This window comes from Nelumbo lutea, chromosome 2 (assembly GCF_056320005.1).
Source record: "Nelumbo lutea isolate HS-2025 chromosome 2, American lotus-T2T, whole genome shotgun sequence".
Taxonomy (NCBI): Eukaryota; Viridiplantae; Streptophyta; class Magnoliopsida; order Proteales; family Nelumbonaceae; genus Nelumbo; species Nelumbo lutea.
Window position 1 is genome coordinate 85,131,067 of NC_142685.1, and position 11,116 is coordinate 85,142,182.

General features: G+C 34.4%; 1 long non-coding RNA gene across 1 annotated transcript; it reads left to right on the forward strand.

Annotated features, from left to right (window-relative positions):
* Window positions 1-3,580: 3,580 nt before the first annotated feature.
* LOC148871685 (uncharacterized) lies at window positions 3,581-4,510 on the forward strand. The gene is made up of 2 exons (XR_016106498.1): window positions 3,581-3,822; window positions 3,902-4,510. It is a non-coding gene; the product is annotated as an uncharacterized LOC148871685 (long non-coding RNA).
* The last annotated feature ends 6,606 nt before the right edge of the window (window positions 4,511-11,116 follow it).

Consider the following 11,116-nt stretch of genomic DNA (forward strand, 5'->3'; position numbering starts at 1 on the left):
TTAACAATTAATAAAGGCTAAAGTTAAAAACCTTAAGATTGTTCCTAAAGGATGAACACTCCAATGCTTAAATTAGTATAGAGAAGAAGAAATTGACTGGGTCAGGCTGTATAGGACAAACTGATTCTAACTAAATAATATTGAAAAACTTAGAAGAACAAGAGACTAACGGGCAAGAATGTTAAGAGTGGAAGTAGAGGGTAATATCTTGAGTAGTGTGTCCTTAAATAACTATAGGGAAATACCATCTTACTCCTCGGTTTTCGAGGGCATGTGTGCACCGGGATGACCTCTAATCTAGGTTCTAAGGTGGTTCTGCGCTCCTCATCCTGGGAGGAGCCCATCATGTGTACAGCAGTAGTTGCTCCTAATGAATGGCAATGCTCCATGTCGGTTGAGGCCATGGCTCGGTATTCGTCCATGTCAACATCCACTGTGGTTCAATGGGGATAAGGTACGATCCCATCAATAACCTTAATAAAATTGACACTAAAATATTAAATTATTTATATATTGACAAAAATAAATGTTCTAACTTTAATTAAAATTATCTTATTTACTTCTAGGAATTATACTCTTTTTGGACATTATATAACAAAAATCATAAATAAATATTATATAATTGGTTAGGACTTCGACTCATATCCGTTGGGTCAGTTCGGGTCTGTCGCATAAATCTGATGCATTGACTGCACTACTTAGAAACTAGAAAAGATGGGATCAGGTTGCCTAAAACAATTTGTGTATATCCGAATTTTCTCAACTAAACACATAGTGTAACAGTGTTTTAAGATTTAGACCGAACAAAAAACTGGAGTGCTTCTTCGGTCGTGGGTCAATAGTTTGATCGTTGGGTCATATGTATAATTTGAAAAATATGCCATGTCTTAGTTTTAAGTGTGGAGACATGGCCGTCAATCATATATAAAAATTCGAGGATTGGATTTGGATGTTACAATCTACATCCGATTAATAAATGAATCGAATTTAGATTTGATCCATTCGATTCAATTAAAATCTAAATCCGATTATATTATAATATTTATTTAATTTAATATATATATTTTAAATGATTATAATTAAATTATAAAAAATATATTATATACGAATTTATATATATATATAATTAATTCAGTATATTATATTTACATTAATTTTTTATATATAAAAGTTGGAAAATAATTAAATTCTTAATTTTTTTGATATTTTAAAAATTAAAATAAAGTTTGATTAAATTCAAATCTGATCTGATCCGAACCCATTAAGATTCAAATTTGAATCCGAGGTCTTAAAATTACATGGGATTTCAGATCAAATTTGAATGCAGATTTTCAGAATTATTCTCTAAATCCAATCGAAGTCCGATCCTATTACAGTCCAATATCGAGATCTATCAGATTTTGACTGATTCTACCGGTTATTTTAAAATATGAACCCTAAGATTCTAAAAACACTTCACTAGTTCTCGAGTCTAACGGTCTGACCGTCCGATCGTTCCGATGGGATCTTAAAACATTGTAATTAAGCCCTGAGTTAGGTCTCGGCTTTGAAAAAGACTCATGGAATCGAAGTCTGCAACCAGGCAAGTGGGCCCCCTAGATTTTTAGACCACCTCTTTAATGGGATGGATAGGGTCAGTGTGTCGGACGCCTTATTTGAACACTGTTCAGGTTATTTACACGTGGTGGGATCAAAATGGGCCCAAGCTGTCGATACATGGATGCCACATAAAAATAATAAAATAAATAAAAACAAACAAACAAAGGAATTAGACTCAATAGAGTGGTCTTGCAGCATTCACCACGCAGAAGAGACGAGAAGGGGATAAAAAGTTGGTCATCCACTTGTTTGGTAAAAATATGACCGTCAATCATGTATTTCTTTTGGGTATTGATTATTCGCCTTTTTGCATAGGGGCTTTAATTCAATTTTTATGTCATACTAGCCTACTTTTTATTTAGCAATATCATACTCTTCTAAAAAGTGGATTTAATAGTAAGGTTCAAAATATGGTTATGCATCGGATCGGATGGTATCAGCTAATACTTGTTATTTTGGGGCTTTTTCGATATATCTGAGTATGTTTCGAGTCATCGAGTGATTCAGGGGATAGATCAGCCTTCAACTGGCTTCTCTTAACCAGATTAAAACAAATAAAAACAAAATAAACATTACTGCTGATACAGACCCACTAAAACATAAAAACCTCCCTCCTGAAGTTTATGTCAATCATAATAATCTCATTAAGTTTCACTCTAACAAAAACCTGTATTTGTTTTTATAAAGACTTGCAATTATTATTCTTTTATTTCTTTTTTCAATAATGGACATTTTAAAGTTATAAAATTACCCTTACATTTTATTAGGGCATATTTTAATAGAATTCAAAATATCAGATTTGTGCTTCGAGATTTCATTGGGCTTAACATTTTTTATAGGGAAATATTTTATATTTTTTCAATTTGACTTGGGGATTTTTTTTATTTAAAAATAAAAAAAAAATTAATAAAGTTTTATCTGAATTAATAGATTTAAGGGTAAGATGGATATTTTTGAGAAAACTAATGTTAGACCAACGTTTTCTATTCAGGGCAATAACAAAGGGAGGTAGCAGCTGTAGGTTTTTACAATACTATGCGGTTTTTCTGATAATAAAACCTCAGGGGGAGGTTTTTATATCTTACCCTTCAATTATTGAGCTTGGCCACTGAGTTGTGCTTTTGATTTATTTCTCTCGTTGTCAGAGAAAACTGTCGTTATTTTAGGAAAAATTGAGGAATCTGCCAAAACAGATTAGAATATGTTAGAACCAGGAAAAATAAAAAAATGATGAATGTGGCTACACCAAAATCTCAATATTTTACCATACTTACCACGTATCCCATGCTATGGCAGCGTTTGCGAGTGCTTTTAGCATTGATGAAAAACAAAAGCCGCTGAGGTCCCCGGGACAATTTGGAAGATATAATGCAAGGGAAGACGAGGCCAAAGGGCCCGTGATGTGAGTAGGGTTCTGTGTTATTTGAGTGAGTAATAAATGAGGTTAAAAGTTGGCAATGAATATTCAACAAACTTTTTTATTAGTAAGGACACGTGTTAAAGTGATATAGGAGGATACTTTCACCTTTGGCATTTGTTGCTTAGAGTGGATCATTTGGAGCTCGGTAAGGACACGTGTTGCCTATGTGATGCCATGTGCTCTCATGCACGGGGAGGCACATGTGACGATTAACATGCCCGGCCGGCACATGTGATGATGGCATTGCCAGACATGACTGATGGCCCTAACAGTGATGATGGCTTTTCTAGGTGGGCTGCTAGATGTGATGGGCAGTGACGGTAGTTTTGCTCAGTGGGCCGCCAGGTGGCCTTCTCATGTACACGTGGTGGAGCTCGGCCATGCATCGATTGGAGAGCTCAAATCATGGGGAGCGTGCACCCTCCAATGGGAGGCGTGTACATCGTCCTTTTCAAATCTAACGATTCCGTTTATGATACTCCCGTTAAGTGAGTCAATCCGGTTCAACCGGTTCGGAAGAGACAAAACCATCAATAAAAAGCCTTTTCTTCCTCATTTGTTTGAATGCCCCTTCCTCCATTTTCATTTTCACCCGAGCCTCTAGCCCAGGAGCAAGAGACCACCGGCTGACGGCATGGAGCCAACTAGCGATAATAATAAGTCGAATCCTTTCTTCTCATTCTCCTTCCAACCCTGTTATTCCTCTTTGTTAATATCTCCTTTCTTTCTCTTCTTCTAGCAATAGACCACTGGCGGCGATTTCACTGTTTCACCAAACGCCAACGGCATGTAGTCAATCGGCAGTAAACATCATTTCTTCTCCTTTTTCTTTCAACCTTGCTATTCATCTTCATTAATATCTTCTTCCTTTTCTTTTGGCAGAAGACCACCGGTAGTGATTTCATTGTTTCGCCAAGCTTCGACAGTGATTGCCTTCCAATTCTGATGGCATGCCACCTAGCGGGAGGTTGGTGCCGTCAAGCTCAAACAAACAATTGTGCCTCTGAGTTTTTGCAGCATGGAAACATATGGAGATTTCATTGGAGCCTTTTAATTTCGAGTTTCTTACAGTTTCTCTAATGAAGTTATTATCGAGCAAAATCCAATTTGCTCCTATTGTATTAGTTGACATGCTTAATACCAGCGGTGCCATTCAATCATTGGAGTAGGATGATGAGACAAGTTCGGTTCGAATTGGAGTGAGGGGAACCGGAGAGATGAGGTTGTTTGCATATAAACAAAACCAAAAGTTCGTTTAATTGATGGTGAAGAGGTTCCATTTACGTTCGATGAACACATGGTTGTGGTTCAAGTTCCATGGCCTATTTCTGTGTTATCTATAATTGATTACCAGTTTTAGAATCTGGGATGGGGATCCGATCCACAAAAATGGATGTTTTTTTGAAAGTCACAAAAAATGGATTGATGTTTGATTTTTATTAAACTAAATTTATGTAATGTAAATAGTAGTAAAGTGTGATACCGAGAAAACTTGGTAACTAATGTAAATGAAGAACTACTATGAAGAACTACCTATACAACAGCCGTGACGGTTAAATTTAACAGTATACACAGAAGGTGGGAGGGAACCAGGCCATATGAATAATAGCTCTTAAAGGATATTCTCTGCAATAAGAATCATGAAGTTGAAGGTGAACTTGGTGCAATAGTGAAATTGCCGCTGGTAGTCTCCTACTAGAAGAAGAGGAAGGAGGAAGATATTAAGGAAGAGGAATAACAAGGTTGGAAGGGGAAGGAGAAGAAGAAATGCTTACTGCCAATTGACTCTACATCGTTAGAGCTTGGTGAAATTACTGTTGGTGGTCTCTTGCTCTTGGGCCGGGGCTCGGGTGAAAATGAAAGTGGAAGAAAGGGGAATTCGAACAAATGAGAGGCAAAAAGACTTGTTTCATTTGATTTTGTCTTTTTCTAACCGATTGAACCAGATTGACTCGCTTAACGAGAGTGTGAACCAAACTTTAACGGATTTGCTGGATTCAAAAAAGGGTGGCATGCACGCCTCTTTGGAGGGTGCACTCTCCTCGTGAACCAACGGTTTCACTGAATTCAATCTCTCGATTGGATAGGTTGTTTCTTCATACCGGGAACTCGGGTCATGAGCATGCTTTGCATCAAATTAGGGCCATTCATAAGAAGACCAAATCGACCAATTCGAATTGGTTTTTTCAGCATCGGTTGGTTTTGGGTTGTAAAAAATTATAAACCGTTGGTTTTGATTTTGATATGTGAAAATCAAAATTGACTCGAATCGAATCGATTTAGTAGTTAATGGATAGTTCTTAGTTAATATTTACAATTCACTTAGTTTTTATTTAACTAAGTTATCTCTATCCTAATTACAACTTAACTTAATTTTTATAGTCTTTTACACCAAATAGGCAACTAATTATAATTAAAATTAAGTGTTATTTTTTATTTAGATTAGAAGGTTTATTGAAATATACAAATTTTAGTCTTCTTTCTCTAATACAATTTGACTTTCTATTTTGTTGATAACTTTTATTCTAACTTGGTCTGCCCCCTACCAATTTCAGTCTTCTCTCTAATAGAACTAGGTGTCATTTTTTACATCGAAATTCAGTCTTCTTTCTCTAATAGAATTAGGTGTCACTTTTTACATCAAATTTCAATATTCTTTCTCCAATCAACCAATTTATTACCATGATTGAATTTAGAGTCGAAATTGACCCAAATTGATCAAATCCGATTCAAACCGATCAGGTCGGTTTTGCTTAATACAAGTTCAATTTTGATTTCAATTTTCAGATAACCCGATCAGGTCAAATTGATTGAAAAAATCTCAGTAAACTAACTCAACCTGACCCGTAAACAGTCCTAGATCAAATATTGAATTGTCACTTACGCTATGTTTGGTTTGAAGGAAAAGGTAGAGAAATCTATACGAGATTTTTCTACTTTTTCTTTCAAACCAAACACAACTTTAGTATTCAGTCGGTCTAACTGGTAGAGCTCATCAGGTCACCCGCATCATGCTCAAATTGTCATTGACGACGTGTGAGGTGAGGTGGTTCCTAGAGCCCGAGATGGACCGCATGACCGACCATTAGGCGACATTGGCCCTCCGGGTGGGATTTTGTAATTGGAGATATGAAAACCTCGATGATCGCCACGTGTTCAAATCCTAAAGGGAGTCACGTCCACCCCATCAAGGCATAAATGGCTTTTGCGGAAAAACTATTTTTTGAAATGGACTTTTTGAAAAAATAATTTGTGTTTGGCTGGTTATCAATTTTTTGTTAAAAGTAAGTAACTTCTTCTAAACGTACAAAATTATTAAAGTTCTTTCCTGCCTTTTTCGAACAAGTTTTTTTTTTTTTTTTTAATGCAAAAAGCATATCTTGAACTTTTTTCAACAAACGATTTTTAAATAGCTTTTGTTGGCCAGCTTAATTAAAACTTCAAAAGAATTAAATGTATAATTAGAAGTGATTTAGACCCGTCCATTAGAATTTAAGGCTCAAGGCTCAAGAGTGTTTGGGTCAATGTTTTAAAAACCAACATGGAAATGGAATTGCTTTGGTCATAGGTTAGTTCAGCAGTTCAACTATCCATTTTGAATGGATGGCCCATTCCAAATTAAAAAAATAAAAAATAAAAAATTAAATAAAAATAGTCAAAATCATTGTTCAGGTCAAATAGATTGATGGTTTAATAGTTCAAATCAATGGGTCGTTGACCAAGTCAACAAATTTTTGCCAAATAATGGATTAAGGGTGAAATACAACCAGTTGCCTAGACGATTGTTGGGCCAAACGGTCCGACCATCAAGGTCAACGATGGTTCGAAAACATTGGCCTATAGGTGTGAGCAAATGGGTAGGTTTTACCCATTTGCCTAGACGATTGTTGGGCCTAACGGTCTGACCATCCAGGTCAACGATGGTTCGAAAACATTGGCCTATAGGTGTGAGCAAATGGGTAGGTTTTACCCATTTGCCTAGACGATTGTTGGGCCTAACGGTCCGACCATCCAGGTCAACGATGGTTCGAAAACATTGGCCCATAGGAGTGAGCAAATGGGTAGGTTTTACCTGGAACAAAATAGAATCAACCTTGAACTGGCCTTGAACCAATCCTACACAATTTAATATAAGGTAGGGCTTGGTTCCAAATTCTTGGAACTGACCCCCACCCAAACTAGTTCTAGTGTCTAAGGGTTTACCCAACTTGAACTAACATGATGAACCGACCTTGGTGGAACCGACTTTGGTAGAATAGGCCTTAGAACCAAACTTGTCTTGAAATAAATCGCAAAATACTTTTAAGAATGTGAATATTTAAACTCAAGCACTCATGGTTACAAAAGCCATTGTCTCACTTGACCATTGATTTACTCAAGTGATTTGATCATTTGTTTTCATTTTAATATTTGAATGTGTACAATAAGTAATGTAAAAGTTAATATTTACAAAAATATAAATTATAATGATAAGTTTTGAATCGTACATTGATGTATCATGATAATCTACATATTAAATTACTCAATTTCATCAATAAAGATAATGTAGGTTTTAAACTATATAACATATTTATTGAACATCAAGTTTTTAGAAAACATGTTTGATTTTTTTAAGGGGATAGTAAAGAAAAAATAGGTTCCAGAAGTAGACCCTTGGAACCAACCCTAGTACCACCAAGGCCGGAATCAACCTTTAAGGAGTAAGTTCTGGTTCCAAAAACCTGGAACCGACCCCTATACGGTAACTTCCAAGTTCTGTCATGGAACCAAACCAAACCGAACTAAATCAACCCATACTCATCCCTACCGGTATGTATGGTATTTGGATCCCCTACCCACCTATCACAGCTGCTTCACACATTGAGAACATTTCATGTATTTGCATGTTAACATTCATGGGGAGATCTAAATTGGTAAATATGTTCAGATTTGCCCCTTACACAATTGGTCCTCACACCCTCCTCACAGAACTTGAAATCATACATTGAGAACATCTCCCATGAAATGAAAATGTAAAAATACAAGAGTATTTCCTGATGTGCAGCTGCAAAATACTGTGGCTGTGAGAACCATTCATTATATGAGCGAAATCCGAACTCATTTTAAGAGCCATTAAGAGTGTTGGGTTGGTATTTTTTATTCAGATTTAATGTTTAGTTCGTACAGGCTAGTAGTATAAATTCCTGTTTTTATTTTCAAAAATATCCCCACTTCCTCCTTTTACAATTGAGGGCCCCACATGGAATATTAATAATAATAATAATAATAATAATAATAATAATAATAATAATAATAATAATAATATCCTTATTCCTTGTTTCTTTATTATCAGAAATAATAATGCAAATGACAGAATATTATAAACACTAATAAAATATTAACAAAATAATAATAAAATAATATTACTCTTTTAATTAATACTAAACTATTTATTATATTCTCAGTTGTTCAATTATTTTTTAATAGTCGATTATTAATAACTATTATGTTAATACTTATTTATTTAATTAGAATTATTAAATAATTATAATTATTATTTCATTATTTTTATTAGGTATTATCTACACTATTTAGATGTGTATTTATTAAAATAGTTAATGATTTTTGTTTGAAATATATAATACTAATTTATTAAATTATCTAATTATTATATTATATTTTTTGTTTATTCATTTGGTTAATAATCATTATTTAGTTATTTTTTAATAATTCATTATTGATAATTAGCTATTTATAATTACAAGTTATGTATTGAATAAGATAATTATGCAATTATTTATTTGAAACATCTAATAATAATTATTTGCTTTTAATTAATTAATTATTTTGACTAATTATAAAAAATAATTAATTCACTCATAAATTATTAAATCCTTAATTATTCATAATTTTTATCAATAGATGGTTGGGATGTGCTGTGGAACGCTTTTGGGGCGCATTATGTGGGGGGCAGATGTGACATCGTATTAATCGCTTTATACTCATTTAATTAATTGTTAACAAGTGTATTAAATTGTTAAACAAACTCTCTCGTATTAGAGTTAAAATGGTCAATTGCCAATTTTCATAACTTAGCATTCAAATTTCTAAACAACATTATTTGCACTTAAGTATTATTAGTACAAAAAATGTTCACCATCTCTAATGCTCCTCTAAAAGCAAGTATTACATTTGAGATGTCAGACTTCAATGCAAACCTTTATGCCCTTAATCTTTCTTCGTATACAATTATTCTTTCTTCGTATACAATACAGAAGACTCCATATCTTCCACCAATACATTGCCCACAAAATACTAGAGCCACACATCAAGAATTGGAAACATCTCCCTGCTCCAACACGCTACCCACGATACACTACAGCCACACATAAGAATTGAAAACATCTCCCTGCTCCAACATGCTACCTATAATACACTACAGCCACACATCAAGAATTGGGAACATCTCCCTGCTGAGCAGCTGTAGTATTTGTGGGTAGCAGATCTAGATTGGATCCGTGAACAGAAGTTACCTCATATTCTTTTCCAGGGTTACCAATGGATCAGATCTAGTCTGGACGTGTTCTTGAAATCAATAAACCATGTAAACCCAATTCTGAATTAGACCCTTTTGGTTCTATAAAACCAGACCCCCCAAAATTGGGCTAATTAATCGAGTCTGGCTCAATTAAATTCAATTATATTTGACATAAATAATTACCTCTAATAAAACAATATGAAACTTCATTTTTTATAATATTTAAGATAGAAAATAGTAAATAGTAAACTTGTTTATACGTTAATAAAATGCGTTTTTATTTTATATAAAAGTATCGATCTTATATACTATCTATCAAATTTACATTTAATTAGACAAAATATAACAAAAATACAAGGTAAACCATGAGACATTTATATTATTTTTAAATATATGATCAATTCAGAACAGAAACCGAATTATTATCTGGACACAACTCAGAACCAGAACCGGTGTGATTTGGTGTGATTCAGTTCAATTGTATCAGTAGATCCTACCTATTGACTGATCTACTGAAATATTTGGTTATTTTTTTTTATTTACCTCCGTCCTATTTTCTTTATCAAATTTGTATTTATAGTCCCTTGTTATTGTATTATTATATAATTTGGCTGCATCTACCTGAGGAAAAAATGTAATAAAAAAATATTCTTTTCCTACTTTTTCCTTCAAACCAAACACAGCCTGAAAGGACATAATTCCTAATATAATAGAAATATTTAGTACTTGTTTCGGAGGGCTGAACAAAAACATTCAACTAAACCAGTTCAGCTGCTTTGAAGCGATCCGGATAAACTATTTAGTGAGGTTGAAGCAGACAACCCAAAAATTGATTGATCACAGATTTGGGCTCACAGATTTTTCACCAAACATAACTTAAAGCCCGTGAATAGGCCCCGATCCGGATAAGCTATCTAGTGAGGTTGAAGCAGCAGGCAGTTGATTGATCGACAGATTTGGGCTCATAGATTTTTCACCAAACATAAAGGTCGTCTGAATAGGCCCCACCTTGAAAAGTCAGAAGTTGATATGCTTCATTCCTTCCAAATTAAAGGGTCCGTTGGTAGCTTTTGGCTTCGCAAAGTAGCTAGGGCCCATTTAGACAGCCAATATACGATGTTTGGACAAAACTCTGAAAGCCCATGCTCCCATAATAGCTTTCCCTTGAAACTAATTTCAATACCTGTTTGGAAGTACTTTCATATGGCAGCTTTTACCTTTGTAAGATGGAAAAATCAGGAAACTCCAATATGACTTTCTAGTGAAGCTTTTTAAGCAACTTATTCAAAGCAGCTCAAACAAAGCTTCATGACTTCATCCTTTAATGCTCGTTTGAGATGGTTTTCATGCAGCAGCTTCTGGCTTTTAGTGGTGGGTACCACAAAGACAGCTATATAAGCAATGTTCAGTGAAAAATCTGGAAAACTTAAAAATGATATTCAAAGTGACTCAGTAAAAGCAATTCAATCAAAACTTCAGCCCTCCCAAACGGACCTTCAGATCAGTTGTAGCCGTAATTAACAAAAGCTATTTCCTTATTTATTTATTCATTTCTCCCATTTATAGGGGGATAAACTCTA